Here is a 26,565-nt window from a genome sequence, read left to right as displayed (position 1 = left end):
CCTCAAACATAAACATCAGCAGCAGTTACTTAAAGTGGTTAAATTAGCCAAATTTAGCCAGAGTATGAGTGAGATTATGGGCTGGTTACGAGGACAGATGGTGGTACATATGACTGGCATATGGCAGCAGGGAGCAGAGGCAGAGAAAGCACCACACTAACGGAAAACAATACAGTGTTGGCAGCAACGAATAGTCCAGCGTTGGTGCCGCCACAGCTTCTGAAGAAACAGCCTGGCCAGCAGAAGCCATCTAACCACGTTGGCCCTGAAAGCAACACTGGTGAGGGTGTCCTTTTGATGATCCAGCTTCAGCAGCCAAAGAAACATAAACCTGTCATGGCTAGACGCTCTGCGGAAAGGAGCGTCTGACTACAATTGTGATAAAGATCTACACATCATCCACTCCCACAGTGTCACGGTGGACACCCAAGAATAGCACCACTGATCCAGGATCCACGCTCAGGGCCTATTTTAAAAAGGTTTTAAAATAGGCCATTCATTGAAGGTGCGTCTTATAGTCCAGTGCGCCTTATAGTGCGGAAAATACTGTATTTATAATATACCTTTCCAGGACCATCAACAAGACTATCTAGATGAGACATGACCGCTGGCGTCTCATATCGTGCTGATATCCTTAGCCAGCAGAGCTACAGGACCTTGCTTCATTTAGTATATGAACAGCAGTTGTAGAAATGAGCAGGCACCAGGATAAACATCAGCCTGCTTTGTACAGCATTACCTGATGGAGATCATGAAGGTCTGACACAAAATACTTCAAATGTCCACCGCTAGCAAACAGAACTCTACGAGGTACATTGATATATTAGGACAGACAGAAAGGAAGCAAGATTCTGAGTCTGGAACTCTGACTGGTCTGACTTGTAATTCTAATTGGCTTGTCTGGAGGCGACATCTCTCCCTCTCAGACAGGAACTTCACGAACTTACTGCTCTCTCCATTTCCCCCTCCTTTCCTTTCCACCATTTTCCTCCCCAGTCTTTCCCTCAAGTCTCTCTCGACCCCGCTGTCATTGTCTCCACTCATTTCTGTCTACAGAGTTATGCTGAATTCTGCTTATGTCACGAGTGTCACTTCCATATTCCTGTCTGTCCATCAAACTTCCTTAAAACAGCTCATGGGAGGAGGAAGACTGGGGCTGGGGTGACAGACCACAACATATTTAGCAGAAATAAGATCCCACACACTTTTATTCATTCAGACATCTATGCAATCGGTATAAATATTTCCATGAGCTTGGAGAATCCACATCATCATTATTTAACCAGGCTTGCAACGAGAAGGAGGAGATGAAGACATGTAGTAGAGAAAGGAGACATAGGTAAGATGGAGAGGAGTTTGTTGATAGTCAGATCCTCTGCTGGATGGTTTATTTGTGAAATAAACGTTTTATGTTTCAGAAATTTTCTGATAAAGATTCCACGGTGTTCTGATGGGCATTGATCTCTATTATTTTATAGATCCACAAACTCTAAAGCCGTCAATGTCAGGATATGTTTGGGGACGCAGTAGATGTGACGTGATTTTATTCCATACGGACCTTTGTACCCTTAAACTGATTCAAATGGTTTTTTTCCTTTTAACTGTAAGCAGTGCGTTGAAACACAAGAAAAGGGATTCTCAGGGTGTTTAAAATGTACCATGTCAGTTTACAATAGTCATGACCTCTAAAAATTTCTCATCAGTTTGTGCCTGAGTCCAAATAATTACCAAACGAGATATAGTGTGATGGTGGTGACTGGTGCAGCTTTCCTTCACTGCAGAGGTTATAACCAGTTATAACACTCTGATGATGAGATGCTTTTATCTGAATAGTCAAGAAGAAAGCTCGACATTACACTGCAGAGAGTATTTAGTTTTACACTCCACTAGCCTCTTAAAGGCTCTGGATGTCACATGTCTTATAATAAAATATTCTGCTGGTGAGATGAATTAAACTCAGTCAGATAATCTGTCAAATGTAAGGGGAGAAATCTGTAAAAAATCAATACCAGATGATTACACCTACAGACACATCCACACACAGAGATGACACACAATAACACAGTGACTACGATGATTTAAAAGAGAGATGCCTGCAACAGTCGTTTTAAAGCAATTCACAAATACAAAATACAGGATTGTGCTTAATGCCTTCACACACACATATACTGTATATACAGTATATATGCAACATATGTATGTTTAATATCAAGGTTTTACATGCTTCTACCTTTAACAGTTCCGCATGGAGGTGACAGAGAAGTGAAGTTTGCCAGCAGAGTGCAGGAAGGGAAGGGCAGGCTCAGTATTTTACTACAAAAAACAACAAGATAAAAACCACATTAAACAAGTTGAAAAACAAGGCAGCCAGAGACCGCAACATCCCGCGACACCCCTGAACTCTAAATTTTACCCTGACCTACACATTTTTGTGACTCTGGCTTCCTGAAAATGTTACTTTTTGTTTTGTGATTATATCTCATCAGGTTTCAGAGATGTGTACCTAAAAAGGTAAAAAAGTAAAAATTTGACCTAATCTAATTTTCATCCCCTTGGCTCCCTGAATATAACATCCTTTGTTTCATCTTTCTATCCTATCCAGTTCCTGAGATATGTGCAAAAAATGTACAAAAGTTTAAATTTGACCTTGACCTAGTTTTCTCAAGGTCAAGGTCATCATCTCATTTTCATTCCCTTTGCTGCCCAAGTAATGTGCTTTTTGTTTCATCTTTCTATCTGCAATGGTTGTGAAGATATTTGGTGGACGGACGGACACACAAACACTGACAATTACAATACATCACCACATCACGGGATGTAATGACAGTTGATCTGAGACCCAACTTTTATTAAGGCGAAAAAATATTTAAGTCAAAATGTTGTCGTATGACGTTTACTATAAGATGCAACCATAAAGATTGTGACTAAAAACATGACTTGTTTTTACTTGTTAGCTTGAACACATTGTCCATCCATCCATCCATCCATCCACACATGAACACATTGTGAGTTGACATTTTCAGTCTTTTGTTTTTTTATATTGTCCCCGTGTAGAGGTGTAATAAGGCTTCATATGTGTGTCACAGAGCAGCTGTAATCGGTTCCACATTCATCAAATTATCTGCACTGACAGACGTCTATTGTTTGAGTCTGAACAGAAAAGCCTCAGGCTGTAGCTGTATGGTAAAGACACACACACACGCACACAACCACATACACAGACACACGCATAGATAAAACACCATGTCATACAGAACTTAGAACACTTCATGTGTGTAGCAACTAATATTTTAAATACCGATCTAAAATTACTTTAAAGTTTAAAATTGACGTTTAAAACTAAAGTTGTGTTGGTTTATCCTCCACCATCACAGCATGACACCATTTTCCATCATCTTATTAAGTATGGAGGAGGTGTTAAGGCAACATAAAGGACATCACATACTTTGACTGGAGGTCAATGGGCATAGTGCAAACATAGGAAGGGGGTGGGCTCTTAAAATACAAGTGGGACACAGCGAGGGGTCAAGAGGAGCATGAGCAGAGGGTGGGGTCCAGGAGACATAATATCCTGAGGGGGGAGACCCATTACTGTCTGACTAATACAGTGTAGATCGATACCGATCAATCAGGCTCCACTTATCCTGCCATGGCTAGCATAGCAACGCTGTCCTAAGCAGATGGGGGAGAGGAGGCACAGGGGTCAGCGCATGTGTCGTATCTGTTTTCCTTTAGTGAAGTGTTGGTCTTCAGCAGAATTAGCATTGATTTGAGACTCCAGTTTAACTCCTGTGGCCTGAAAATGAAAGTTCAACTCTGAGTGGAAGCCACACCAGCGTGAACTAAAGATTCCATCAATGGGACGAGGTGGTGTCTGCAGTCCAAATGCCTAGAAATGGAATATTATGATGGGATATTACATTTATTTTCAAAAGTCAGGTTTTATATTTGTCCAAATCAATCCAGAGCAACAAAATGCAAACGTGTTTTGATGAGTATTTTGACGACAATAGGTTCCCACAGAGGACACACATGCACACGCACACGCACACGCACACACACACACATACACACACACACACACACACACGCGCTCGCACACACAGCCTCCTCCACCTCAAATGTTTGTGTTGGTGTGTGTTTTGGAAGGTACAGCTGAGACTTTTGGGGGCTGACATAAGATCCAGTCAGACCCTGGTCCAGTGGAAACACAGAATCCTGGTCCTTGGAAGAAGTGCTTGCGGTGGAAATGTGGTTAAAGCTGGTAAGCCACACACACACTACAAGGCTACACACTCACTCACTGCCAAAGGATTGAATCACCACCACAGGCTCAGCTTTAAATATCTGGAATGCTTTTCCTGAAGTACCTGCGTCTCAGAATAAAATCTGCAGCGCCCTGTTCAACTATTTGTGTTGGAAGAACATTTTTGAAAAGAGTAATGGATACACCAGTGTGAATAACTGGGTCAAATTAATACCTGATGATACAGAAAGAGCCTCATAACACATCAAGGATGGAGACGCCACATCAAAACAACTCAGAAGTTTTTGCAAGAAGCTGCAGAACTGAAGTCAGTGCTGCCATCCACACATGCATGATGGTGTGCGACTGGGACTGGGTCAAGGATTGTGTGTGTGTGTGTGTGTGTGTGTGTGTGTGTGTGTGTGTGTGTGTGTGTGTGTGTGTGTGTGTGTGTTTGTGTGTGTGTGTCATAATTTGCAGAAGTCATAAAAATGAAAGAAAACCACCAGCAATGGATTGAAGAGTTGGTGTATGTGAGGAGCAGACATCTGTGCCTTCATCAGCAGCTTTATACTGTGATTAAAATGGGATTACTATGAAAACACTGATGTGTGAATACATCAGAGCATTTGCTGTGTCAGCTCTCCTCCAGGCTTCAGCCTTCTTGGGTTTTTGCTGTGTGTTGACGAAGAGAATGAAAAACAGCCTGTCTGTTCGTCCTTTACTGCTCACTACGACAGAAAGAGATTAGATTCATCTACAAGTCACAGAAATCTTACATGATAGATGAGTAAATTAATTAATAAATCCCGTAACAATCCTGTGGCAAGTTGTCATGCCATGGGATTTTGATCGACTAATTGAAATTAACATAATACTAATAATTGAGAGCAATGCTGGACAACTTGTACTAGAGAGGGTTTGGGTGAATTCTGGCTGCACACAGCAATGCATCAATTCATCTGCACAAGTTAGAATAATACATATAATTTGGTACAATTATCTAAAATCTTTCAGTCAAAGTAATCTCACTTATACTCCTGCTGGCAGCTCAATGGTTCATTTAAAGAAAACAGAGTTCTATGTCAGCAGAAATAGAAACTAATCCGTTTAAAGTCAGAACAAAACGAAACTGGTGACTATTTTGGTGATTTAATTGTTGCAATTTCCTGACTTGAATGAGAGCACAGAAGAGGAGAGAACAGCCTGCAGAGAAGAGTGGGCTGCCCCATTCACATTCCATCACCGCCATGTGGGGACGGCCGTGCTATTAGCATGTCCGCTCCTCTTCCTCTGCCCTTCCTCCCTCTCACCCCATGGTTCCTCACATCTTTAAACATTTTAACGATGAGGATGTTGGGAAAAAACATTGTGCGTTGCTTCCTGGTTTGGTGAGTTCTTTAAGTGACGCATGACTTTGTGCTGATGTAAAGGTTCATTCAGGAGTAGATTATTTTTCCTCTCAAATAAGCTTGCAAACTCTAATTTTACTGCATTCATCAAATAAGATTGTAATTTTCCATTCAGATACCATCTTTGGATTAAAAAAAAAAACTCCAACTGGATTAAATTGCTTGCAGAGAAACTGAAACACATTCCAATGTGAGCTTCCTCAAGAAAAAACAATCAATCAAATCAGAAATGTCTCCGTTATTGATAACTCTGAGCAACAAAAGGACGATACAGCTTTTTTTCTAGTTGGAAATATTCCTGTGGATGTTTGATCACTATGCTGGTGCCGGTTACCATGGCAACGGGAAGGTGCACCAGCAAAACCACATATGATGTAGGTGGTTATTGCCAGGCAATTACGACGTACAACCTGAGAGAAATAAATAAGAGATGAGTCAGTAATCCATACACACACACACACCTCTTCTGGTCAACTAATGGTGTGATGTCTGTCATCGCTGCAGCACTCAGCATGCATGCACCAACACACACACACACACACACACACACACACACACACACACACACACACACACACACACACACACACACACACACACACACACACACACACACACACACACACACACACACACACACACACACACACACACACACACCACCTTTCACTTGAATCACAAGCTCTCAGAGCTCATCTGAGGTGGTGAAATGGATCTTTCCTATTCTTTTTCCGCTCTGTGTGAACAGCGTTCCATCCTCTGTTCTCATATCGGCTCCGTCTCTGTGGTTTCATCGCTCTCTCCAGGTTGCCTTGTGACTACATGCCATCCAAAAATAAAAGCATGCTAAAATGTGCTCGAAATACACGAAAAAGCTTCAGGACACAAAAGTGCACTCATCAGCAGACTACTGGCATCTGTTGCTTGTTTTTGTTTCCATAGCATAATCCAGTCAAGCAAATTCCTTACATTTTCTGCAGATGGTTGTCTAAGATGGTATCTATGGTGAATTAACAAGCCATATGCCAAGCTCCACAGTCGACTGCATGGAGAGGCTTTTCAATCACACCAGCGGAGCACGAACCTGAGAACAGGGAAAGGAGCACCAGACGAGTCTAAGGTTAAAATTTACTGCTTGACTGGAAGTGAAGGAATGAGCGCTGACATTCCTAAATTAAAACCTCGTAATATGTCTAAGAAAATGGCTTTAATTCAGGGCCGATCAGTCAGATGAAGCAGCACCAGTCAAAAGTTTGGACAGGATTTCCTATGGGATGCCGTGTCCGTTTGACACACACTGACTGACATATAAGAATTACTGATGGTCTTAGGCCACTGATCAATGGCCTAATACCAAAGATGGAACCAACTTTTAAAGAATCCAGACCTTCACGTTTAGAACATAAGGAAGAAGCCGACTCTTCTCTCGACTCCACCCGGCATCAGTTGACTCTCGACTTTGTGGCGATTACCATCCAGACTTTGCAGGAGGCCAGGATGGCATTTTATCTGCTTGCTGAGCAAACCTCCAGCTGCATTCCTGTGTGGTGATGTGCAGGCCAGACATGAAACCAGTAAACTTACTGTCTGTTGAAGTGAACACAGGAGCTTCACTGATTCGCCAAACTCAGAACAGAAGGGCCTGACGAGACATAAATGTTTCTCCAAGACGACGACATGAGAGATTAAGCTGCAAGTCAGCGCTCATTATTCCCTGTTCACATAACAAGGCAGTAAATGATGAAGCAGCTGATGATGTGTTAACATTAATATCCATCTTTACATTATTTCAAAGCACCAAACAATAACATAGAAACAGTACAGACATCAGGACTGTAGAAATTATCCACGGCCGACTGCTGACAAAGTGGAAACATATGAGAGAGACGATGGAAACAAAACTACAAGCCCTCAGCTCTGCTCCCGGCTCAGCCTCCATCTCAAAGCGGGCGTGGTGGGTGAATCTCCACACATCTACCGGTGCACCGGTGGCAAACACCCTGACAGCTGCTGTATCTTCCAAAGAGACCTCGCCAAAATACACAGACCAGAGCAAAACACTCGCTCACAAGGCCGGACTGTGTTCACTGCTGCACTTCAGATCAAACGTTCTGGCTTGTAGTCATTAAATAATTCAGTAGTGATTAACTTCAAAAGCAACAAACAATGGTGGTTGGATTTCTTTCTGTACATTTAAAAAAAAAAATTATTCTTTCATCATTTATCACCTGAATAAATAATTTATTATCTATATCATCATGTTACCTATAGTCAGCTCCCCACTTGCAATTTAAGGCAAGTTTTAGTGAACTAACCTCTTGTTGCTGAGTTCTTACTGTGTTTAATGAGGTCCTTTTGCAGGTTTTTTTTTGAAGTTCTAATGTTATATATGAAAGATGGTAAAATGAAATGCAATCCATAGATGTGCATTGTCTGCCTTAGGGTTGAGTAATGCCCACTTCTTCACTTTTGATATGAGCAAGGTACCTAGAATTTCATTCAGGGCGTCTCGTCTACAAGAAAATGGATAGATGGATGGATGGATGTAACTGAAAAGCACTGACATTGCTGCATATCTATTCCCACATAAAATAATACATTAAATAATTACAAACACAACCAGTTAAAAAAAAATTGTGCGTTTGGCGTCTGCACCAGGACAACACACTCGGATGATTGGGAATAATTTTGGATTCCTTTTTGGTTTGTTTTCTGCAGGGCGGGCTGTGTGCAGTAAATTGAATGTAAGCTGAGGTCAGAGGAAATAAAAAATGAAAGAAAAACAAAGAGGTCACTGGCACGGTGTTTGTGCTTGCACTTCTATATCTTCTTGGAGTTGAGGTTTCCCTCATGGTTTCCACCACTCACACTTCACGCTGCTCATAATTCAAAAACCAGAGTGTTTGAACCACAACAAACCAAAACTTCGAGCTAAGCTAAACTAAATGTCTACTCTTTCTGGGCTCATGCTTTCATTCCAGGCACGAGGATAATGATCATCTCTCATCAAAAGATAAAGCAGAAAATAAGTGTCCTCAGCAAACACACTGACAGCTCACAGTAAAAGTATCTGGTCCAACTTGTCATCTTGTTTACTGGAAGAGAACAAAGTTTGGGCTCTAGGCAAAGTTCCTTTCCGGTTGAACATTATGACAAAATTAAACGCAGAAAAATTAAAGCAGCTTATCTTATCTTGTCAAACACAATGAAGGATTAAAAAAAAAAAACGTGTTCAGAAATTCTGAAGTGAAACATGGAAGGATTTGGTTATTTATGCTCACTCTTGTAGGCATTTTTGCAGTGACACTTTCATAGAGGTAGTGGGGGCCGCGGGGCATCAGCTCAGTGTGTGTGAGCCTGAACCATGGGTTATTTCAAGGTTCTTCCTGTAACCGAATCAGAGCAGTGACAGACTAATGAGGCTAAATGATGATGCAGCTCCAGGAAGATGAGGCCTCCAGCAGGGAGAAGGAAAAATGTGTCAAACAACTGGGAGAGTCGGGTTTTCCTCCGGAAGCTCTGCGCTTATAAATACACTAAATGAGAACTGTGTGTCTCATCACTTGAGATTCCAACAGGCCTGTGTAATAGAAAATATCTGAAAGTTAAGCAAAGATTTTCATGTGGTGTATTATTTAGCCACATGAGGAAATTCCCTAAATCAAAGGGAGGTCAAAGGCCAGGTCTGAGGATACTGCAGACCTCAACAGCATCTCTCAGATGAAACGTCCTGCTGATGTAAACAGATCCCAGATCAGACCGTCGGCCAAGCAGCGGTCTTAAGAGTCCATCTCACCACATCCACTGACCAGATCCTCGAGGTTCAAGTTCTGGGTAAGCCTCAATCAAAAAACACACTGCGTCATGTACCTTACTAAAAACAGATTTAATCAGTGCCGGCACTGAAATCAGCCAAAAGGAGTATTTAAGGCCAAGACCAGGATCCAGCAACACTCAGGATGTACTAAAGAGCAAACACTCACCCCCTGTCCTGCGGTTGAGGCCATGCATAGCATCTGCCATCATCTCTGGACTATAACTTCAGTAACAAAAGCTAAACAAAGACAATTCCATAAAAAAACCACTTTTGTGTGTAATTTTTGTGGGAAAAAGCAAATTACTTGATTTCCTTCTCAAATGTACTTCTAATTTTCTGCTTTAGAACACTGTAGGCTGTGAAAACCATTATTTCCTCTCATAACGCTGAGAACATGATTAATTGAAAATGTAATAATCAGCCTAATCAATAATGTAATAAAGAATAATGAAATAATAATGACTACATGATGGTGACGTTAGCCTGGGTTTAGGAACACCATCTATTAGCGCCAGGCAGATGGGAGTCATGGTTTAACGGGATGATTAATCTGACGTGACGCCTCGTCCTCCTTTTTCCAACCCTTACTTTGCATGATGCATCAACAATAGCTGAAGAGCAGTGTCCGTGTGTGTGTGTGTGTGTGTGTGTGTGTGTGTGTGTGTGTGTGTGTGTGTGTGTGTGTGTGTGTGTGTGTGTGTGTGTGTGTGTGTGTGTGTGATGGGCCTCTGACATAAATCCAGCCAGTCTTTCTTGCCCCCCTTGTTGTTTTTTAACTCGGCCCCTAACTGTTAAGTTTTTTCCCCTTGACTGCTGCGACTGAATATAGAGGCCGTTTGGACCTTATTGTAAGACGCCCTTAAGGAACTAATGAGCAGAGACGACCTGAACTGCACACAAAGACGGGGGGGACGGAGATTGTTTATGGCATAGAAAAAAAAAGTTGCTTTGTGATAAAAGGTGATTAATGAGTTTGTCTTGAACTCATTCACGCAGGCTTCTCAAGGCGGGGCTGGTGCATCTTTACTCCTCTCAACACACTCTATAAACGCACTAGAAGAAGAATGGGGGTCTATTTTGTTCAACCTCTGTGACAGCAGTGGAGGCACTTCACCAAGTCCTAGATACGTGTAAACACAGGGTTAATAGGTCAGATGAGGCGGTGACGTTTCGGTGACGTATATGTGATCAAGTCAAACTGGAAGAATTAAAACATTCAAAGAAGAGAAACTGAAAATGTCTTGAAGCTGTCGAGACAGCGGGAGGATCGGTAGGATGTAACAGTGAAGTATTTTAGGCAGTGTTAATCCATTGTTCACAAACACAAGTTAGACGCCACAGTAAAGGCGGTTTTGTGTGCGACACTCCTCTTTCATTGCTCGACATGACGCATCATGACGATGTATTGTTCTGCGTAAACAAACATCAGGCCTTTTGTTGAGAGGACCTTTGGTTGGGGTGCTGCTGCGTGATTTCTGCGATATAGTCTTATCATTTTTCCAGAATTGGAGTTTTTGAAAACCACCCGGCATTTTGTGTAGCTGTCTGCCCCAGATAAGCCCAGCCGGTGGGGGGAGATCGTGTCGAGGCTGGGAGGTAACAGCAGAGATGGAGATAACAGCGCCTGGCTGTTGATCTGATCAAATGGAGTTTTTATTCACAGATGGTAATTGGCTTTGTACTAAAGTTATTTGTTGGGCTGAAACAAACTGTGACTTGAAAAGCTGAAAGGTCACACTAATGTCAGAACGAGTTAAATGGTTTAACCACAGGCACATTTGGAGATTATACTGAGCAATTCTGTTCTTATGAAGTGAGGCACAGGCTGAGAGGGAGCACAGTTTATAGCCTGTCTTTCAATTTGCCTCTTATTAGCGATACTTGACACTGAACCATTCACTTTCAGAATGCAGCTGAATATACTGATTCAGACTCTTTGAGGCCTTAAATTAATCTCACACAGTCTCAGATTCGAACCATACCTGCAAAGAGTGAAGCAACAACTTCCCATCAAGACCATGACGCAACAATTTATTATTTACTCCTTTACTTCCTCATTCCTTTCTCATAACGACACTTGTTGATGTCGAATGGCGGAACAACTTTCACTTGAACAAACCTGTCATCTTTGTAACTGTAAAGGTTTCTTCCATCAGCGCAGGATTTGGGTAATTAATGTGTAAATATTTGAAATAATGAACTTTAATGTCTTTAAAGTCTTTCCATCAGTATGTGAACATACGTAAAAAGTCAATACTAATGTCAATATAATCCAGAAAAAAAGTTTATAACCTGTAGTAGGTTTAAAGTTCATTCATTCATTTTCTACCGATTCATCTGCCATGGCGGGTCACGGGGAGCTGGAGCCTAACTCAGCTGACATCGGGCGTGAGGCGGGGGACACTCCGGGCACGACGCCAGTGTACCGTGGAGCCACACAAAGACGGACAACCATGCACACACACACACACTCACTCCTACGGGCAATTTGGACCGGCCAATCAACCTGAAGCGCATGCTTTTGGAGGTGGGAGGAAGCTGGAGAACCCGGAGCGAACCCACGCAGACACGGGGAGAGCATGCGAACTCCGCACAGAGCAGGACTCGAACCCGGACCCGCCGTGTAGTGAACCAACAGCGCTACCCACTGCGCCACCATGCCCTTGAAATATTTAAATGAAATTAATGGATTGTGGAAATCTGTGATAAAATGCTTTAATCTTCAAAATCACCATTTTAAATAGTCTCTTGTCCTCACTCAATCTCTGACTTTTGACATCTAGTTTGTGACCACCCACGCCCCCGTCTCTCAATGAGATACCAACCCTCACTTGTTTGATCTGACACAACAACTCTGCACCAGCGGAGCTTCTGTTACTGCCACACAGTAGGAACAGAACGGCACCATAACTGAAAACACAGCTACCACTCCCTGGTTCCTCTGTCTCTCTCCTCTGGAGTGAGGCCAAATGCTAATAACTCTTGGTCTAGTTTGTTAAGTCCCTCTTTGGCGGGCCGAGGCACCGGCGCAGCAGATAAGGCTGTCTGTGACTGACTGACACACTGAAGAGCTCTCTGATGAAGGAACCCATTGTTCCAACCCAGGCTGTTAAGAAACAAGCCGTTATATGGCACATAAAAACAATGTGTTCTTATACTTGCATATATTTTCGATAATGAGTGGCTGCTGAGTTCACATCACCGACTACATTTGTTTGTCTGCCTCAACAACCTCAAAGGACCAAAAAAGGCAAAAAACCACAAACCCCCAATTGGTTGGAAATACAGCCGTCACATGACCTGGACCCCTTGCTGGAAGAGAGGCATTATTAGAAAGTAATTTTCTTTATATTTTGCCATTATTGTTACAACACAACAGCTCATCTTAATATAACTATCTAAAAAGGTTTTTATACTTTTTTTTTACTGTTTTGTCCATTTTTAACCACTTTTATTTATAGTTTAAGATTTAAAAGGATTGTGCTTCAATTCAGTTTAATTTGTAGATTACATTAGTTTATATGTAGGCCCATATGTATGCTGTGACACAGTGAAAGTTTAAACAACCAAAACATCACCCACTCTGACAAAACACTGAACACACATCTCAGACAGAAACTAGACATCCGCTGATAGCTAAACGTACAATGCACACATGTTCTCTTTCGGTTCAAACCCAACATGAGAGGAAACTACCTGCTCTGTTATTTATACCCTTTTCAAATGGGATTTCAACTTGCATTGATCTTAGGAGGAGCAGCCATAAAGTACTTGTGAAGTCTCAGCATTTAACATGATCTGAGAGAGAGAGAGAGAGAGAGAGAGAGAGAGAGAGAGAGAGAGAGAGAGAGAGAGAGAGAGAGAGAGAGAGAGAGAGAGAGAGAGAGAGAAGAGAGAGAGGTGAGCTAAGCCTCTTCAGTTTCTGACAGAATATAAAGACAAGTGTTTAGATTGTTTCTGTGAGCAACAAAATAAAATTACAAATAAAGTTATCCTAAAAGGATCATTATTACCCAACAACTATATAGATTCAATAGCTGAGTCATCTCTCACTTTAGACTCTTGTGGTCAGGTTGGGTCAACGTGTCTGGAACCGGCATTGCTTTAAGGCAAATATGTTCATGGAAAGATAGAGAAAAGGAAACCCAGGCAAAGGGCATGGAAAAACAAGAAAAACGAGTGAACAGGGGAACCCCAGCCTGAAACTCTGCAATGTTCAACAGTCGCTCAAAAAACTTGGCCATATTTGCCCTAGTCTGAGATCCAGTCAGGCAAATGTCTGAACAGGCTGGGTCTAAAGCATTTACACCAACTGGTCTGGTCTTCACCTTCTGATTAGACTACAAGGAAAATTTTAAGAATCTTTTAATAATAATCTTTTAATAATCTTCCCCCATAAGACCAGCCTTATTGATCTGTGTATTCCTCATTCATTCTGTGTTCCAGTCATTTTTTCATTGGAAGATGGAGATATTTGGATTTTTTTCTACATCAACCAAGTCATTTTTTCTAGATCGACCAAGTTACAACAGGTTTGTGTCCAAATTGCATGACAGTAAATAGCATAACATGTGTACTTTTGAGATTTTTTTTAACAATTGAGCGCCTCTGCTAAATTATTTGCATTGAACAAAATAAGCAGTAAAATATCAGAGACCCTCTCCCTTCAAGTTGACTGCAGCTATTAATTCAGCCATTCGGACTTCATTTTCTATGAATATATGGTGTGTGTGTGTGTGTGTGTGTTTGTGTGTCCTCTCAATCTCTCCCACACGACCACATTCCATGTTACCCACAACTAGGCAGCAGCACAGGTATGCAAATCGGTTTTGTCTCATATCACATATTATTTTATCAATCCGAGGGAGTGACATCATCTGCAGATGTTTGAGTGGTGGAATAGATCCAATGGCTCAACCCCTCTCAACTGCTGACGATCCCACACACAGGGCTGAGAAACAGGAAGCAGTAAAGAGGAAACAGAGGTGGGGAATGCGTGTGTGTGTGTGTGTGTGTGTGTGTGTGTGTGTGTGTGTGTGTGTGTGTGTGTGTGTGTGTGCGTGTGCGTGCGCGTGCGTGTGCGTGTGTGTGTTGAATGCAAGAGATTGTATTTATTCATCCACAGTTAGTGATTACTGAGGCCATGCTGGATAGTAATCTATAATCGATGTGACCCATATTGGTAGGCTTTCGAAGGATTAATCAGCCCTATCATGCGCTTCATAAGATGTTAAAAAGGAGATGTTAGGTTTTGTTTATTGATCACAGATTTCCTTTTTAGTTGTGTGAGTATGCAGCCGTGCATCACCACACCTCATGGAACAGATTCACATCAACACGTTCAAACAGCCCAAACCCACAAACCCCAAACAAAGTGGACGGGTGTTGGAATTCCTGGCCAAACAGGAAATACAACTTCAGTACAACACAACATATGTCACAGCAGGAAGACTTGGAGCAAACCAGGCCATCGAGTATCATTACGACACAAGTCGCTTCACATCTCCACTAGTAAGGGCAAATAGTGTGTTCATTTGGACGTCAAGCCAACAGCATGTTGTCCTACATACACAAACCATCTCCAGGCAGATGCTAACACAAAGTGTAGATGACCTTTGCTCTTTAAAATGTCGACTGCGGACAAGTTTTGCTGATGTATTAAAAATCAAATGTTTCAAAGTAAAACAGAAACTAGGAACAAAACCATACCTCTACAACATCAGCAGGAGGAATAACATCTAGTTCCAGCTTCCTCCTCATTATTTTAACTGCATGTTTATTTTCCTTTTTCAATTTTTTCAACCATTTTCTTGTCCTCAGCTGTCTTCTCTCACATTTCCTCTGTGTTATCCCCGCAGCGTTTACCAACTGTGTTTTACTGTTCATTTTTCTTCTTTTGTTGCCAGATGGACAGAGCAGAGGGTGAAAGAGAGTGGGAAACAAACAGCAACGTCCAGTTCTGGATCGGTGGAATGTTGGTGATGCCGAGTCCCAACGTCAGCTCTCGATCCAAACTGACCTAACGCAGAGCATACACAAACGCAGACACCATACATTTATACATATAATGAAGCTTATGCTGCAGCCACTCGCTAACCACACAGTGCTGTAGCTTTTCTCTGCAGCTTTTTATGTGCACAGACCTGGAGAACAGGTGTCAAACTCAGTGGCAGCTACAGGAAGTTTAACAGGAGAGTTGAAACCTGTGACAGAAACTCTGCCCCCTCTTCTATCTAAAACATTTGCCAGAGCATTTTATAGCATTCTCCCGCCGGTGGGCACGCACTCATTGAGGTAAATATTGACTGAGGGCTGCTTTACTGCTCTACTCGCTGCTCCACCACTTTCACTTGGACTAAATTCTGGATGCAACAGTTTACACACAAAGCCACGCAAGGTTCCAGACTGCGACAATTCAGTGCCATTTTGTTATCATTCTTGGGAATGGTGTGAATAAATGCTAGAACTAGGAGCAGCACTAGGACTCTATATACAGTGCAGCCTCGAGCATGCACGCATCTCGTGACTTCACCACATCGCGGGTATTTGGTAGGCAGTCACGTGATACCATACGCGCATTCTATTGGCTGATGGCATCCGGAAGTGCACTTGGTTCCATGAGTCTCGGATTTACATGAGACACAGAAGTGCTTTAAACAGTCGATAAGAGTGTAGGAAACGGTAATACGGATAGAAGACAATTTAATATCAGTGTGGGGAGGGTCATAAAAGTTTAAATTACCGTAAATAATAAGATAGTTTGTTGCTCTATCGAGGAATTCATTAATCGCGTGTGGTTCCTGGCACGTATTAACCACAAAGAACAAGGGCGCACTGTATATATAATTTCATGACCATTAATCTTGAACCCTGAATAGTTTTTCCACTGGCCATATTGTGCCATGGCATCTACTTTGGTATCTCTTCATTCTCTTTAGCTAGAAGTGTCACTTCAAACTAAATTTCCTGCATGGATCAATTAGAACCTCACCTCATCATCTGTGGGTGGAGATCCGTTGTATGGACAGTGAAGTAACCCCGTTGTCACTTGGAGCCCAGATGGTGAAGAGTCTGTCCGTGTGATTCCCCCACTGCCATACTGCCCCGCTCCGAGCCATTTGCTTAACTAACCAGACTGTAAGACCCGACCCAATCAGACCAGACCAGACTAGACCCAATCAGATCAGACCAGACTCAACCAAACCAGACCAGACTCGACTCGACCCAACCAGACCAGACCCGACCAGACTACACAAGACCAGACTTGACCCGACCAAACCAGACCCGATCACACTAAACAAGACCAGACCAGACCCGGCCAAACCAAACCAGACCCTGCCTTACAGTCTCAGAACAAGTCTGCATTTATCTATCAATCAAACGGGGATTCGTTTGGGTACCATTTACATTCTCTCATTACACCTTGAGTAAACAGGTAACTGGCCTTGCATGAACAAACACAAAAACATACAACTGTTATGTTTGGCTAGAGAGCATCCGTTATAACAGTGATGAGCTGAGAGCTAACAGAAAAATGTCCTGGTTGTTTCTGAAATCTTCTCTTACAAACACAATCAATCTACGTTCAAGCCATAAAGTCTGACGTCTGCAAACAGATGCAGTTCTAAAAAGAATTATCTTACTTTGAATGTACAACCACACAAGCATTAGCAGTAATATTACCACAGATAATGTAGTCTTGAGAGGACAAAGATCTTTTACGAGATGATAATGAGCTTTCATGGCTGCCCAACATTATCAGCATTTATGAAGTGTTGGACTACATACCATAGTACTGAAGGAGTTCTGCTCTGGCTAAACAGCTTAGATTTGGTCAGAACTTGCATCAGAAGCAGCACAAAGATCACATCCCTCACTGGTTCTCATCATTCTACTAATAGACCCAATTTGTTCACCATGCCCCCCCGTCTCACACAGACTCTTCAGAGAGCTCTCTCTTTCAGCACTAAAATCTGCCTTTGTTAATTATAAATGTCACCCTGTCCTCTCCCCCTGCTTGGAAAAGGGTCGGGAAGCACACACAGTGAACGCATGGCATCAGGGATATTAAGAGAAGCTGCGCGAGGAAGACGTGAGAATAAATTATTTGGAGGAGGATAACAGAGAGGGGTATATGGGCGGATGGAGGAATAAAACGAGGAGAGACTGTCAACTGAAGAAGAGTGGCTGACCCCGATCCCGCCATGAGTCTACATTACTTAAATGCGTAGGTCTGGGGGAGGGGGGGTGTCAAGACATAAACCTACAGTGAAAGGCTTGCTGCTACGCCAAAAATACACCCCACACTACCACCACAAAATCAGTCTTCACTTGTTTCTGCTGCCCCCTTATTGTGCTCCTCTACATCCATTTTCTTTCCTTTATATTTGCCCAAAACAGGAAGCATCGTCAAATGTGTTGAGATCTACAAGCCAATAAAAATAATTTGGAATTATTAATCTAGCGGTGGACATTTGTCTGTGCAGCACATTCATCCATGTAAAAAAAAGGAGACAAGCCAGCACCCAAAGAATTCAAGGAACGTGGCATTAAGAGTGTTTTATTAGAGGAGCCCAGCATAATGTGGGGATAACAGGCATGTCATGCTGGCAGAGCTGGGAGAGGATGAACTGAAAACTGGACTGTAGTCAGAGCCCTGAGGCGGAGGCCAGCCCAGAACAAACCAGTCTGAAGGGGACAAATAAACATGCCTGCTTGGATGGCTGCGAGTTCTGAAAGGGCCAGGAGTTGAGGCTCACTTCAAACCACAGCAGAGCTACTTCACTGCTGTGTTTATAACTCGAGAACTGCCTGCCAACTCACCCACAACTTGTTGCAAGATGGACAGATCCATACTCATATGCATGCAATTTTAGACAAATAAAAACACCATGGTGGTCCTAATAATGAAAAGGAGAAAAGTGGAGTAAAAACCTCCCTACATATTACATTTCATGGGAGACAGACAACAGAGAAGCCGCAACAAAACAAACGATCAGCTCGCTCCGGGAGGAAGATTAAAACCACTAAGCTCCCCTTATTGGCAGGAGACCCTGAGATGGTGTGGTAAGCGGGTTAAAGTGCACCCCAAGTCTTATAATCGCTTTGCTACCCCCTCCTCCAACCTCAAGCGCCTTCTACACAGCATGTTCACAGCAGGGCTGCTGCATATTTATTGCACCTCTTTGTTTTGTATAAATGTTAAAAAGGTGTAATGGTCAGTGTTGGTCCTGCTCTGACCCAGCAAAGGCTGAAGAAACCAAACTAAATTCATGTCTGTTTAAAAGAAGTAAGCTGGTGAGGATTCAGGTCAGGACAGGGATGTAATTATCTGTTTGATCCTCAACAGGAAGATTTATAACAAAAGCTAATAGCAATTGGAGTGAACTCAAAGAAGAAAATCAATATAGAATGTTTCAGAATGGGGAAACAGCACCAGGTCTGTGATCTCCTGAAGCACCAGACATTGGACAATTTTTTTAAATCACTGTTGCTTCAACAGATTCACGTTTTCACTTTGATGGGGGGTAATTCAAGTCCTGGAGATTTTCTGCACAGAAAAGGATGTAGTTCTTCTTTCTTTTGTGCCACTTTTGTTCCAGCTTGTCTGAAACCGGTTACATCCCGCGAAGCGGTGAGTTTGTAACTGTCAGTGTTTGTGTGTTCATCCATCCGTCCATTCGTTCGCCAAATATCTTCACAACCGTTGCAGATAGAAAGATGAAACAAAAAGCACATTACTCAGGCGGCAAAGGGGATGAAAATGAGATGATGACCTTGACCTTGGGAAAAGTGGATCAAGGTCAAATTTAAACTTTTTTACACCCAGGAACCGGATAAGATAGAAAGACGAGGGAGAATGCACTAGCTTTGATCTATGGTGTGAGATATTTTCTACCCTGCGATATTTTTGATGTAAGATAGAAAAACAAAGGCGATATATTCAAGGAGGCAAGGGGATGGAAATTAGATCACAACCTTGACCTTGAAAAAGTAGGTCAAGGTCACATCTTCACTTTTATACCTTTTTAGGCACACATCTCTGAAACCTCATGACAAATAAAATGCACAAGTTACATGTTGGATCTTGGATCTTTTATTAAATGACCCTGACTTATGAAAGTAGATCAGGGTAAAATTTTGAATTCAGGAGTGTTGCAGTGTCTGACTCCCTAATTCATACTTGTTGTGGAAGCCCTACAAATGCTCTACAACCAAGCAGCAACCTCTGATCGCTGTGAACACTGCTGGCTGTTCCAGGAGCTGCACGTGAATGACAACCTCAGTTTTTGCTCTATTGATGTCTTTGAGTGCCCAAGAAATTTGTAGTTTGAGCAATTTTTCTCTCAGTTGCTCGTTTGCATTGAACTTGTATGGAAACATATGAATAGTAAGCAAAAAATTGGGTGTGAACGCAGCTTTAAACTCAATTTCTGCAATATGTCTAAGCAGATTTGTATTTTTTCCATTCTATTGTGTAGTTTATCGATGCTGCTTTATGCCAGTAAACATTACACTAGGAACTAACACTACTAAGTTAAACACCAAGTGTCTTTGGTTGTGAAATGCCAGTATGCTTTCAAAAAACCAGTCTGTATAAAAACGTTTCTGTGTGCCTGCAGAAGGTAAAGTAAGATGTTTCAACTAATGGGAGAATACAGACACCTGATATTAAGAGTAAAACTAAAAGGTGTGCACAAAAATGTGAATATGACATAAGCATGCATGAGAGCCCATGGGGCAAACACGCCGAGTCTTCTGTGTTCCAAGAGAAATGCATCTTTGTTTTACAAAGGTCTGCTTCTCTTCCTCTCACACCTACTGTAACGTGTGATAGAGCATTTCTGCCTCCGTTTCCTTTCCCGTCTCTTCTTGTGAGGACATTTTACGACTAAAACATGGCATGTCCTCTTTTCAATGGAGTCCACGCTACATCTCTTGCTAATGTTTCTAGCATTCGCACACAAGTACTTACACCCCCGCGTCTCATACAACATAACCATCCAGACACAGTGGTAACATGAGTCTATGGGGAAAGTGTAGAACTGTAGCTTGACGGGTTTGGCTCCACTCTAGCATAGTCCTGAGTCCCAGAGGGACCAGAAACTGCCTGCAGGACTTTGACTAGTGAGAACAAATAGAGTACAATAGGTCCAATGAGACTGAGTCGAAACACTGAGCTGTATAATGTACTGTACAAACTGGTGCTGTGAGAGAAGAGAAACAAAGAATGCAGCGAGTGAGCCAGAAAGTTAAAAACAGAGCAAACAGCACCAGAAGTAAATCTTGGAAGTACTGCACACAATAGATTTGTTAAGATGTACACACATGTCAGGGAAGTGCCGGTGCACTGAGTAAGAACAAAACAGGTCCCTTTGCCTTTTCTTAGAATATTCCCATTAAGGTTTTGGGATTCTCATGACGTACCCCCTAACAACAATAGAGGAAAATAATATTGTCACCTGACGTTAACACGACAAAAGATCTACCACTAAGAACAGTCGGCTTTCACTGCAGACTGGATATCCAACAAGGGCGTTTGGAGTCTTGATGGGGGGAGAATGTAATCTTTTGAATCCACCACCATTAACTTAGCAACTGCCATGCAAACTGGTGAAACACAACTCTTCTGAAAACGACTTTGAGCGTGGCTGTTGCATACTTGCAGACAGAACCTTTTTCACAGAGCAGCTTACATTACCTGGATTGTCTGGTTTGGTTTGCTCTGAATGCTGTGCTGAGTTTATTAATGCTACTGTGATACAGATCAGTCATGCCGCTACTGTGATTGTTTTTAGTAGTGCTGGTACTGGAAAGTTACACTAGCAACAAGTGCCATGGCCATATGTTCCAAAATATATAAAACGCAAAGGAAAAGTTATCAGTTTTCAGTATTTTAGTTCTATTGTCCCATCAGCAGGGCTTGACACACATTTATGCAAACTAAGGGATCAAATGTAGGTCAGAACCTGTCTGGCAGCCATTCATCACCGATGATGAGATAAAAGTCATAGCATACTCTAAACACTGTATGACTAGCAAAAGTATTTCTTCTGGAATTCAGTTTTCACTAATTGAAAGTGTTTATTTCTCATTTTCATGTAGTTGAGGTGGTCGGGTTGTGTCGCTCAGACATTCCCCGTCACACCATTTCCTCTTATTTGGCTGCAAAACAGACACCTTTTGTTTTGATGTGTTTCTTTTCAAAATGGAAAGCAACAAAATGGTGTCCTTAAAAATGCATGCAAATGTAAATCCTTTAGTCAACGCTGCATACAAACACATACAGACATGCTTCTGCAAAATCAGAAGCAGGTGGCGACTAAACTGAACAGAGTCTATTCAGGACATATAAAGAGAGGTTTGTCTCCGCTGAACGGGGATTACAAGAGGAAGGTGTGCCTCCTTTCAACTCACAGCAGCATTCTGTGTGTGTGTGTGTGTGTGTGTGTGTGTGTGTGTGTGTGTGTGTGTGTGTGTGTGTGTGTGTGTGTGTGTGTGTGTGTGTGTGTGTGTCCCCTTCACTAGCCCATATGAACATCACATTACGGAGAGTTAAATGGAGACACAGGATCTCCCTGAAGTAACGCCTTTCCCTTTGAATCTACAGGTCAGTCTGATTCTTTTTTTTTTTTTTTGAAAATCCTGTTTCTCTCTGAAGCAGCACATGGTCCTGCAGCTGAAGGGGTGATAAGTTTGCTTGCTGATTTCAGGTCAAGTATCAATCCTGCACAACAGGCGAGGTGGAGTGTTGCACGCCAATAGTGATCTCAGCCATTCAAAATATCTCAGGCATCTGGACCAACAGCAGCATCACTGAGGCGGACTTTGGCCAGTAAAAACACTAAAGTAAGAGCAGCTGAGAGGAAGGTGTGTCTATTCCAACCAGCTTCAAATGAAACTCAAACAGAGAGACTCTACCGTCATATCACTATGATCACACTGAACTTCAGACTTTGCTGCATCGACAAGAGTAAGATGGCTTTAAGCTCTGCAAAGTTGTTGCTCTCACTCTTCTTTACCCTACAATTCCCAATCATCACCCTTACCAGTGTGGAACACTGTCACAACAAGTTAAATCCTTCCAGAAATGTCCTCTCTTTCTCTCTGTGTTGGCTTTAAAGCATGGCATGAGACCTGGGTGTGGTTTTACACTCTCACGCTTGCATGTGTGCACCCACGCTGAACAGCATATGTGCACACAAAAGCATACACTGGTCTATTTGTTTTCCAGGTGCAGAATGCTACAGTTTGAACTAAAAATCATTTGACTAACACAGCAAAAAAGGGAGGAAATACGAAGGGAGGGATAGAGGAGAGTGTAAAAATACCACCTCATATGCTAAGAGATGGATGTGAGGATCAATATCACTCTGACATTACTTACAGTACATCACATTACTTAGCTCGGAATAAAGAGTAGAATCAAGTGGAAACAGCAAGCACAGCAAAAAAAAGTAATAATTCCTTAAACCAGATAAATAACACGCTAGCACACAACACTCCATTAATGTTATCGTTTTCACGTGTTGGTTTTCTATAAATCATGCTTCACTGGTGAGGGACAGAGGAATGTCTTAACTTCAGGCAACTTCAGGCTAACAGTCTTTATGAAGCGCTAACTGCCAGCTGGCTGCAGGTCCACATTAAACAAAAGTCAAAAGGACTGGAATTAATTTTCTTGTAAAACATTTAGCAAGCGAACAAATAAGATTTCTTACAATGTTGACCTACTCCTTTCCCAACTCCTATGAAGGAAGAAAATAAACTCCACAGCCTACAGACTTCCTTTTAGGCTGTGAACATTCCTGTCAAATTCAGACGTGGGAACCTGCAGACAAAACACAACACTACAAAAGTGTACATGTGAGTGTGTGCATGCACACTCAAGGGGGGTGTTTTACAACTGGTGCATAGTAGAAATGTGCTTAATGAATGCAGCCAAGTGTCGGCTAAAGTGCGAGAACAGTGACAGGAGTTCACGCCGCTGAGGCGGAGAAAAGCGTGGACATCTGAGTGCCTTTGGACTACAAAGTAGGTCATCTGAGTTTTGTTGATGGGTGGGGCGATAGCGGCGACCTTCAAGATCACCTGATGGAAGCAGCACAGTGACAAAATGTCCACAGCCTTCTTGGTTATTGTGTCACAGCCCTTAAGTTGTTCCACTTGGAAGCCCTCGCCTCCCTCCAGGATGGATTCTATCACAGTCACACCGTTCTTTATCACCACTCACTTCCACTTAATGCTGTTCTGCTTCTTGGTCTTCTGACTCTCACCGTTGTTTTGCAGGTAGAGCCTCACCTGACACACTGAACCAGACAGATATCTCATCAGAGCTCTATTGTCGGGGTCAAAAGAAAAACGGGGGTGAATCAAGGAGGTGAAAGAGGAGAGGGAAGCATGGGAGGCTTTCTTTTAGAAACAGGCCTCCCTTTTAGCCTCTCCCACTGTCTGCCCTCCAACACCCCCCCCCCCTTCCCGTTAGGCCAATTCTTTCCCTCTGACTTATCTGTTCATCCCTGTCCTCCTCTCCCACGATGATAACAGACTAACTGTTGTGTGCAGAAACACCCAATCCTCCCTCTGCCGCCCTCTGGGACAGGTAACAAGGCCGTCCCACCGCAAACACAATCCAACATGAAAAACACACACATGCAGAAACACTTTGATGCTGCTGGGAGAGGCAGTTTGAAACTATAACAGCCGAGAATTACGGTGACTGCGATACATAAGTATTTTCACTTCCAAAGTACGCAATCTAAGAGCAGTGATGCAACACTCAAGCCTTCTGTAATCAATTCAAATTTATAACAAGAAAAAGTCAGACGCAAACATTAAAAGCAAGTGTTTGAAAGAATGACATCAGCAGGCTTAAAAAAAAAACTGGAAGGCCTATGTCTGTGGTGAGGATGTTCAAAAATATGTTAAAAAAAGAAGAGTCTTTATCTATTGACACATATTTCATGGAGAATTGATTGACGTCTGAAAGGGATGAACCAAATACGAAGACTTTATGTCAAGACTATATCTGACATTTAATTTTCATGGTTTTCCCTCTTATCATAGGGCTTAGCTGCAGAGCCAGAAATGTTTAGGGCACCGTCGGACCAAAACTTTTTTGCACCACATTACAGTTTAGTGTTCATGGACAAACCCTTAAGGAGTGGCGAATTAAAGATAAAAGAAAGAAAAATAAAATGATTCGACCAGCATAAAAACTCTACATATAATAATAAACGTAAATCCAATGTGTTTGCAACTTTATTATTAAGTTTGAAAAACAAAACATTTTCAGAATCGGATTAAAAATAAAATGGAAATAATGTAAGTAAATTATTTCTGTGAGGCCTGGTACCGATTGACCTACGAGCCGGTACCGGTCTGCGGCCTGGGGGTTGGGGAACACTGGTCAATGCAACACAAACACGATATCAACGTTCAAGGCATTAATACTAAGCAACTGACTGTCTCAGTGGTTTCGGTTAGCAAGATTTACATCGAGCTTCGTATCCTTTCTGAGAGGCAATAAAAACACTGTAAAAATTTGGCTACTCAAACACATGCAGGCAAATGTTCCTGGTATATTACTTTACAGAACGAGTTCCGAAATACAGTCATAAACATTGCAACTGACAAAGCCACTGCTGCAGTAACTCTTCACAGGAGTTATAAAGGTTTGTCTCATAGTGTCATTAATCACCGAGCTGCATTTTAGTGCTGAAACTTGAAATTCATGGCCGTAAACTCAAAGCGGGCCTTCTGGATCATAATTCATCTTCTCTTCTTACCTGATGGAACCCACCCCCATCCCTTCCATTTTTAAAGACAGGAAATGAATTTTGTTATCTGATGATAAATTGACCACGAGGAAAACTAATCAATCAAGCAGTAGTGTGCGAGCAGGCGCGTTCCCACTCACACAATCACAAACACAAACACACACACACACACACATACACACACACAAATCATATACTCAGTAAGATTTTCTGAAAATCCCCCGAACAAAACAGCTCCATACTGAATGTCTCAGAAATCCCCTTATGTCCCACTCACAGAAGACTCAACTTATTACTTTCACTGCCTCCACAACAACATAAACACATTAGCATACATACCATACCCTCCTCCGTACAGAGCAGACTAAATGACTTGTAATAAAATAGCCCACTAAACAGCCCCGTTTATTCCAGTATTAAATTTGATTTGGAAATGAGGGGGGGAATGCACATTCTGATATACTACCATAAAAAGTAGGTTAAAAGGCATTCATGGAATGACCACATGTGATACTCAATTAGCATTAAAACAATGATCCCAGTCAACAGTCGTATCCTGAGATCTGAGCTAGGAAGGAAGATGGCAGGATGGATCAGGACTATGCATGTATGCCTCTCTAACCCTAACACTAACCCACTTCATCCACCATCTCACAATGCGACTTGAAAAATACCTTTAATCTTACCCAGACCATACATGCACATCAGGAAGTGTGTGCTTAGCTGTCTGCATTTCACAAATGACACACAGGTCACTTACAGCAGAAAATGCCTAAGCGACAAAGGAAAAGCGAAACATACAAAGCTGTTTCCTGACAGTGTTTGGTGTCACTCCCTTTTCTTTATCTGCAGCAAGGATCCTCCACAGTGACCAAGATGGGTGGATAACTATCCCGAAAAGAATGCCCAAGATAAATAATGTTCACATCTTCTTGAGCCAAATGAATGTTAACAGTCATGCCATGTGAACAGAGCATTCGTCTCAGTGACTGATCTCCACAGTAGAAGGCCGTTTCTCTCTCCAATGCCTATTGTGTGATTCACACGAACACTCATCTCCACCGCAACGCCGACATCCGCGTCAGTACACACTCACTTCCTGTCCCACAGCTTGACCTCCAACAGGCAGCAACACTTACAAATAAAATACAGATGGATTCTCACATGAGATCCCTGGAGACTACAACAGGGATTTTATTGCCTTACAAAAAGAAACAACAATGTACCTACGTACAAAATTATCCAGGATGAAGTACTGACTCATTGTACTGACATAGAGGACTGGATCCTACAACTGTCTGTTGATCCAAT

At 42.2% G+C, this 26,565-nt stretch overlaps 1 protein-coding gene across 5 annotated transcripts in view; it reads right to left on the bottom strand.

Moving 5' to 3' along the window:
• sipa1l3 (signal-induced proliferation-associated 1 like 3) overlaps nucleotides 1–26,565 on the bottom strand; it is a 67,613-nt gene that overhangs the window by 29,461 nt on the left and 11,587 nt on the right. For 4 of the 5 annotated variants that reach the window (XM_068316947.1, XM_068316951.1, XM_068316950.1 and 1 more), the window contains exon 2: nucleotides 2,231–2,313. The exons of the other annotated variant lie outside the window; for it this stretch is intronic. The gene's annotated coding sequence lies outside the window, so the exon portion shown is untranslated. The remainder of the gene's footprint in view (nucleotides 1–2,230; nucleotides 2,314–26,565) is intronic. 5 annotated transcript variants of the gene reach the window in all.

Source organism: Antennarius striatus, chromosome 6, assembly GCF_040054535.1.
Source record: "Antennarius striatus isolate MH-2024 chromosome 6, ASM4005453v1, whole genome shotgun sequence".
In the NCBI taxonomy this organism is placed as follows: domain Eukaryota; kingdom Metazoa; phylum Chordata; class Actinopteri; order Lophiiformes; family Antennariidae; genus Antennarius; species Antennarius striatus.
The sequence above is the reverse complement of the archived record's forward strand: the minus strand, read 5'-3'. Positions and strand labels throughout refer to the sequence as shown.